Raw genomic sequence first — 8854 nt, 5'->3', positions numbered from 1 at the left:
CCATGTGTAGAAGGAATGAGTCTGCGCATGCCCAGAGTCTCTGACCGAACTGAGACTTTTATTTGTACAATTTCTTTATTTTGGAAGTATTTTTATATATAATATTGAAATCTTTGTTAATTTTGATCAAAATTTTTCTTCCTGAAAAGAAAAATAATAATTTTATCTATACTTAAAATTAAAATAATAATAATATGATGAAAAGTGAAAGTAAACGAATGGTAAGAGTGCGGATCGAACCTACGACCACTTGTTTGCAGGCTGACACTCGGACCACTAGTCAACATAGTATCCGTTGGGAGGTCGAATTTAAAGCCACATGTTTATTTATTTATTTTCATTCTATAATGGTGCAAATACATGCATGAAAGCCATGTGTATAACAGAAGGAAAGAGTCTGCGCATGCCCAGAGTCTCTGACCGAACTGAGACTTTTATTTGTACAATTTCTTTATTTTGGAAGTATTTTTATATATAATATTGAAATCTTTGTTAATTCTGTTCAAAATTTTACTTCCTGAAAAGAAAAATAATAATTTTCTCTATACTTAAAATTAAAAAAAAATAATAATATGATGTTGAAAAGTGAAAGTAAAACGAATGGTGAGAGCGCGGATCGAACCTACGACCACATGTTCGCAGGCTGACACTCGGACCACTAGGCAACATACGATCCGTTGGGAGGTGGAATTTAAAGCCACATGTTTATTTATTTATTTTCATTCTATAATGGTGCAAATCCATGCATGAAAGCCATGTGTATAAGAGAAGGAATGAGTCTCCGCATGCTCAGAGTCTCTGACCGAACTGAGACTTTTGTTTATACAATTTCCTTATTTTGGAAGTATTTTTAAATATAATATTGAAATGTTTGTAAAGTCTGATTAAACTTTTATTCTTGAAAAGAAAAATAATAATTTTCTCTATACTTAAAATTTAAAAAAAAAAATTATAATATGATGTTGAAAAGTGAAAGTAAAACGAATGGTGAGAGCGCGGATCGAACCTACGACCACTTGTTCGCAGGATGACACTCGGACCACTAGGCAACATACGATCCGTTGGGAGGGGGAATTTAAAGCCACATGTTTATTTATTTATTTTAATTCTATAATGGTGCAAATCCATGCATGAAAGCCATGTGTAGAAGGAATGAGTCTGCGCATGCCCAGAGTCTCTGACCGAACTGAGACTTTTATTTGTACAATTTCTTTATTTTGGAAGTATTTTTATATATAATATTGAAATCTTTGTTGATTCTGTTCAAAATTTTACTTCCTGAAAAGAAAAATAATAAATTTCTCTATACTTAAAATTAAAAAAATAATAATAATATGATGATGAAAAGTGAAAGTAAAACGAATGGTGAGAGCGCGGATCGAACCTACGACCACATGTTCGCAGGCTGACACTCGGACCACTAGGCAACATACGATCCGTTGGGAGGTGGAATTTAAAGCCACATGTTTATTTATTTATTTTCATTCTTTAATGGTGCAAATCCATGCATGAAAGCCATGTGTATAAGAGAAGGAATGAGTCTGCGCATGCTCAGAGTCTCTGACCGAACTGAGACTTTTGTTTATACAATTTCTTTATTTTGGAAGTATTTTTAAATATAATATTGAAATGTTTGTAAACTCTGGTTAAACTTTTATTCTTGAAAAGAAAAATAATAATTTTCTCTATACTTAAAATTAAAAAATAAATAAATTATAATATGATGTTGAAAAGTGAAAGTAAAACGAATGGCTAGAGCACGGATCGAACCTACGACCACTTGTTCGCAGGATGACACTCGGACCACTAGGCAACATACGATCCGTTGGGAGGTGGAATTTAAAGCCACATGTTTATTTATTTATTTTCATTCTATAATGGTGCAAATCCATGCATGAAAGCCCTGTGTAGAAGGAATGAGTCTGCGCATGCCCAGAGTCTCTGACCGAACTGAGACTTTTATTTGTACAATTTCTTTATTTTGGAAGTATTTTTATATATAATATTGAAATCTTTGTTAATTCTGTTCAAAATTTTACTTCCTGAAAAGAAAAATAATAATTTTATCTATACTTAAAATTAAAATAATAATAATAATAATATGATGAAAAGTGAAAGTAAAACGAATTGTGAGAGCGCGGATCGAACCTACGACCACTTGTTCGCAGGCTGACACTCGGACCACTAGGCAACATACGATCCGTTATGAGGTGGAATTTAAAGCCACATTTTTATTTATTTATTTTCATTCTATAATGGTGCAAATCCATGCATGAAATCCATGTGTATAAGAGAAGGAATGAGTCTGCGCATGCCCAGAGTCTCTGACCGAACTGAGACTTTTATTTGTACAATTTCTTTATTTTGGAAGTATTTTTATATATAATATTGAAATCTTTGTTAATTCTGTTCAAAATTTTTCTTCCTGAAAAGAAAAATAATAATTTTCTCTCTACTTAAAATTAAAAAAAAAAAACAATAATATGATGAAAAGTTAAAGTAAAACGAATGGTGAGAGCGCGGATCGAACCTACGACCACTTGTTCGCAGACTGACACTCGGACCAGTAGGCAACATACGATCCGTTGGGAGGTCGAATTTAAAGCCACATGTTTATTTATTTATTTTCATTCTATAATGGTGCAAATCTATGCATGAAAACCATGTGTATAAGAGAAGGAATGAGTCTGCGCATGCCCAGAGTCTCTGACCGAACTGAGACTTTTATTTGTACAATTTCTTTATTTTGGAAGTATTTTTATATATAATATTGAAATCTTTGTTAATTCTGTTCAAAATTTTACTTCCTGAAAAGAAAAATAATAATTTTATCTATACTTAAAATTAAAATAATAATAATAATAATATGATGAAAAGTGAAAGTAAAACGAATTGTGAGAGCGCGGATCGAACCTACGACCACTTGTTCGCAGGCTGACACTCGGACCACTAGGCAACATACGATCCGTTATGAGGTGGAATTTAAAGCCACATTTTTATTTATTTATTTTCATTCTATAATGGTGCAAATCCATGCATGAAATCCATGTGTATAAGAGAAGGAATGAGTCTGCGCATGCCCAGAGTCTCTGACCGAACTGAGACTTTTATTTGTACAATTTCTTTATTTTGGAAGTATTTTTATATATAATATTGAAATCTTTGTTAATTCTGTTCAAAATTTTTCTTCCTGAAAAGAAAAATAATAATTTTCTCTCTACTTAAAATTAAAAAAAAAAAACAATAATATGATGAAAAGTTAAAGTAAAACGAATGGTGAGAGCGCGGATCGAACCTACGACCACTTGTTCGCAGACTGACACTCGGACCAGTAGGCAACATACGATCCGTTGGGAGGTCGAATTTAAAGCCACATGTTTATTTATTTATTTTCATTCTATAATGGTGCAAATCTATGCATGAAAGCCATGTGTATAAGAGAAGGAATGAGTCTGCGCATGCCCAGAGTCTCTGACCGAACTGAGACTTTTATTTGTACAATTTCTTTATTTTGGAAGTATTTTTATATATAATATTGAAATCGTTGTTAATTCTGTTCAAAATTTTACTTCCTGAAAAGAAAAATAATAATTTTCTCTATACTTAAAATTAAAAAAATAATAATAATATTATGTTGAAAAGTGAAAGTAAAACGAATATTGAGAGCGTGGATCGAACCTACGACCACTTGTTCGCAGGCTGACACTCGGACCACTAGACAACATACGATCCGTTGGGAGGTCGAATTTAAAGCCACATGTTTATTTATTTATTTTCATTCTATAATGGTGTAAATTCATGCATGAAAGCCATGTGTATAAGAGAAGGAATGAGTCTGCGCATGCCCAGAGTCTCTGACCGAACTGAGACTTTTATTTGTACAATTTCTTTTTTTTGGAAGTATTTTTATATATAATATTGAAATCTTTGTTAATTCTGTTCAAAATTTTACTTCCTGAAAAGAAAAATAATAATTTTCTCTATACTTAAAATTAAAAAAAAATAATAATATGATGTTGAAAAGTGAAAGTAAAACGAATGGTGAGAGGGCGGATCGAACCTACGACCACTTGTTCGCAGGCTGACACTGGGACCACTAGGCAACATACGATCCGTTTGGAGGTGGAATTTAAAGCCACATGTTTATTTATTTATTTTCATTCTATAATGGTGCAAATCCATGCATGAAAGCCATGTGTATAAGAGAAGGAATGAGTCTGCGCATGCTCAGAGTCTCTGACCGAACTGAGACTTTTGTTTATACAATTTCTTTATTTTGGAAGTATTTTTAAATATAATATTGAAATGTTTGTAAACTCTGGTTAAACTTTTATGCTTGAAAAGAAAAATAATAATTTTCTCTATACTTAAAATTAAAAAAAAAAAAAAATAAATTATAATATGATGTTGAAAAGTGAAAGTAAAACGAATGGTGAGAGCGCGGATCGAACCTACGACCATTTGTTCGCAGGATGACACTCGGACCACTAGGCAACATACGATCCGTTGGGAGGTGGAATTTAAAGATACATGTTTATTTATTTATTTTCATTCTATAATGGTGCAAATCCATGCATGAAAGCCATGTGTAGAAGGAATGAGTCTGCGCATGCCCAGAGTCTCTGACCGAACTGAGACTTTTATTTGTACAATTTCTTTATTTTGGAAGTATTTTTATATATAATATTGAAATCGTTGTTAATTCTGTTCAAAATTTTACTTCCTGAAAAGAAAAATAATAATTTTCTCTATACTTAAAATTAAAAAAATAATAATAATATTATGTTGAAAAGTGAAAGTAAAACGAATATTGAGAGCGTGGATCGAACCTACGACCACTTGTTCGCAGGCTGACACTCGGACCACTAGACAACATACGATCCGTTGGGAGGTCGAATTTAAAGCCACATGTTTATTTATTTATTTTCATTCTATAATGGTGTAAATTCATGCATGAAAGCCATGTGTATAAGAGAAGGAATGAGTCTGCGCATGCCCAGAGTCTCTGACCGAACTGAGACTTTTATTTGTACAATTTCTTTTTTTTGGAAGTATTTTTATATATAATATTGAAATCTTTGTTAATTCTGTTCAAAATTTTACTTCCTGAAAAGAAAAATAATAATTTTCTCTATACTTAAAATTAAAAAAAAATAATAATATGATGTTGAAAAGTGAAAGTAAAACGAATGGTGAGAGGGCGGATCGAACCTACGACCACTTGTTCGCAGGCTGACACTGGGACCACTAGGCAACATACGATCCGTTTGGAGGTGGAATTTAAAGCCACATGTTTATTTATTTATTTTCATTCTATAATGGTGCAAATCCATGCATGAAAGCCATGTGTATAAGAGAAGGAATGAGTCTGCGCATGCTCAGAGTCTCTGACCGAACTGAGACTTTTGTTTATACAATTTCTTTATTTTGGAAGTATTTTTAAATATAATATTGAAATGTTTGTAAACTCTGGTTAAACTTTTATGCTTGAAAAGAAAAATAATAATTTTCTCTATACTTAAAATTAAAAAAAAAAAAAAATAAATTATAATATGATGTTGAAAAGTGAAAGTAAAACGAATGGTGAGAGCGCGGATCGAACCTACGACCATTTGTTCGCAGGATGACACTCGGACCACTAGGCAACATACGATCCGTTGGGAGGTGGAATTTAAAGATACATGTTTATTTATTTATTTTCATTCTATAATGGTGCAAATCCATGCATGAAAGCCATGTGTAGAAGGAATGAGTCTGCGCATGCCCAGAGTCTCTGACCGAACTGAGACTTTTATTTGTACAATTTCTTTATTTTGGAAGTATTTTTATATATAATATTGAAATCTTTGTTAATTCTGTTCAAAATTTTACTTCCTGAAAAGAAAAATAATAAATTTCTCTATACTTAAAATTAAAAAAATAATAATAATATGATGATGAAAAGTGAAAGTAAAACGAATGGCGAGAGCGCGGATCGAACCTACGACCACTTGTTCGCAGGCTGACACTCGGACCACTAGGCAACATACGATCCGTTGGGAGGTGGAATTTAAAGCCACATGTTTATTTATTTATTTTCATTCTATAATGGTGCAAATCCATGCATAAAAGCCATGTGTATAAGAGAAGGAATGAGTCTGCGCATGCCCACAGTCTCTGACCGAACTGTGACTTTTATTTGTACAATTTCTTTATTTTGGAAGTATTTTTATATTTAATATTGAAATCTTTGTTAATTCTGTTCAAAATTTTACTTCCTGAAAAGAAAAATAATAATTTTATCTATACTTAAAATTAAAAAATAATAATAATAATAATATGATAATGAAATGTGAAAGTAAAACGAATGGTGAAAGCGCGGATCGAACCTACGACCATTTGTTCGCAGGCTGGCACTCGGACCACTAGGCAACATACGATCAGTTGGGAGGTGGAATTTAAAGCCACATGTTTATTTATTTATTTTCATTCTATAATGGTGCAAATCCATGCATGAAAGCCATGTGTAGATGGAATGAGTCTGCGCATGCCCAGAGTCTCTGACCGAACTGAGACTTTTATTTGTACAATTTCTTTATTTTGGAAGTATTTTTATATATAATATTGAAATCTTTGTTAATTCTGTTCAAAATTTTACTTCCTGAAAAGAAAAATAATAAATTTCTCTATACTTAAAATTAAAAAAATAATAATAATATGATGATGAAAAGTGAAAGTAAAACGAATGGCGAGAGCGCGGATCGAACCTACGACCACTTGTTCGCAGGCTGACACTCGGACCACTAGGCAACATACGATCCGTTGGGAGGTGGAATTTAAAGCCACATGTTTATTTATTTATTTTCATTCTATAATGGTGCAAATCCATGCATGAAAGCCATGTGTATAAGAGAAGGAATGAGTCTGCGCATGCTCAGAGTCTCTGACCAAACTGAGACTTTTATTTGTACAATTTCTTTATTTTGGAAGTATTTTTATATATAATATTGAAATCTTTGTTAATTCTGTTCAAAATTTTACTTCCTGAAAAGAAAAATAATAATTTTATCTATACTTAAAATTAAAATAATAATAATAATAATATGATGAAAAGTGAAAGTAAAACGAATTATGAGAGCGCGGATCGAACCTACGACCACTTGTTCGCAGGCTGACACTCGGACCAGTAGGCAACATACGATCCGTTATGAGGTGGAATTTAAAGCCACATTTTTATTTATTTATTTTCATTCTATAATGGTGCAAATCCATGCATGAAATCCATGTGTATAAGAGAAGGAATGAGTCTGCGCATGCCCAGAGTCTCTGACCGAACTGAGACTTTTATTTGTACATTTTCTTTATTTTGGAAGTATTTTTATATATAATATTGAAATATTTGTTATTTCTTTTCAAAATTTACTTCCTGAAAAGAAAAATAATAATTTTTTCTATACTTAAAATTAAAAAAATAATAATAATATGATGAAAAGTGAAAGTAAAACGAATGGTGAGATCGCGGATCGAACCTACCACCACTTATTCGCAGACTGACACTCGGACCACTAGCAACATACAATCCGTTGGGAGGTCGAAATTAAAGCCACATGTTTATTTATTTATTTTCATTCTATAATGGTGCAAATCCATGCATGAAAGCCATGTGTATAAGAGAAGGAATGAGTCTGCATATGCCCAGAGTCTCGGACTGAACTGAGACTTTTATTTGTACAATTTCTTTATTTTGGAAGTATTTTTATATATAATATTGAAATCTTTGTTAATTCTGTTCAAAATTTTACTTCCTGAAAAGAAAAATAATAATTTTCTCTATACTTAAAATTAAAAAAATAATAATAATATTATGTTGAAAAGTGAAAGTAAAACGAATATTGAGAGCGTGGATCGAACCTACGACCACTTGTTCGCAGGCTGAAACTCGGACCACTAGACAACATACGATCCGTTGGGAGGTCGAATTTAAAGCCACATGTTTATTTATTTATTTTCATTCTATAATGGTGCAAATCCATGCATGAAAGCCATGTGTATAAGAGAAGGAATGAGTCTGCGCATGCCCAGAGTCTCTGACCGAACTGAGACTTTTATTTGTACAATTTCTTTTTTTTGGAAGTATTTTTATATATAATATTGAAATCTTTGTTAATTCTGTTCAAAATTTTACTTCCTGAAAAGAAAAATAATAATTTTCTCTATACTTAAAATTTAAAAAAAATAATAATATGATGTTGAAAAGTGAAAGTAAAACGAATGGTGAGAGCGCGGATCGAACCTACGACCACTTGTTCGCAGGCTGACACTGGGACCACTAGGCAACACACGATCCGTTGGGAGGTGGAATTTAAAGCCACATGTTTATTTATTTATTTTCATTCTATAATGGTGCAAATCCATGCATGAAACCATGTGTATAAGAGAAGGAATGAGTCTGCGCATGCTCAGAGTCTCTGACTGAACTGAGACTTTTGTTTATACAATTTCTTTATTTTGGAAGTATTTTTAAATATAATATTGAAATGTTTGTAAACTCTGGTTAAACTTTTATTCTTGAAAAGAAAAATAATAATTTTCTCTATACTTAAAATTTAAAAAAAAAAATTTATAATATGATGTTGAAAAGTGAAAGTAAAACGAATGGTGAGAGCGCGGATCGAACCTACGACCACTTGTTCGCAGGATGACACTCGGACCACTAGGCAACATACGATCCGTTGGGAGGTGGAATTTAAAGCCACATGTTTATTTATTTATTTTCATTCTATAATGGTGCAAATCCATGCATGAAAGCCATGTGTAGATGGAATGAGTCTGCGCATGCCCAGAGTCTTTGACCGAACTGAGACTTTTATTTGTA

Source organism: Argiope bruennichi, chromosome 4 (assembly GCF_947563725.1).
Source record: "Argiope bruennichi chromosome 4, qqArgBrue1.1, whole genome shotgun sequence".
Classification (NCBI taxonomy): domain Eukaryota; kingdom Metazoa; phylum Arthropoda; class Arachnida; order Araneae; family Araneidae; genus Argiope; species Argiope bruennichi.
The sequence above is the reverse complement of the archived record's forward strand: the minus strand, read 5'-3'. Positions refer to the sequence as shown.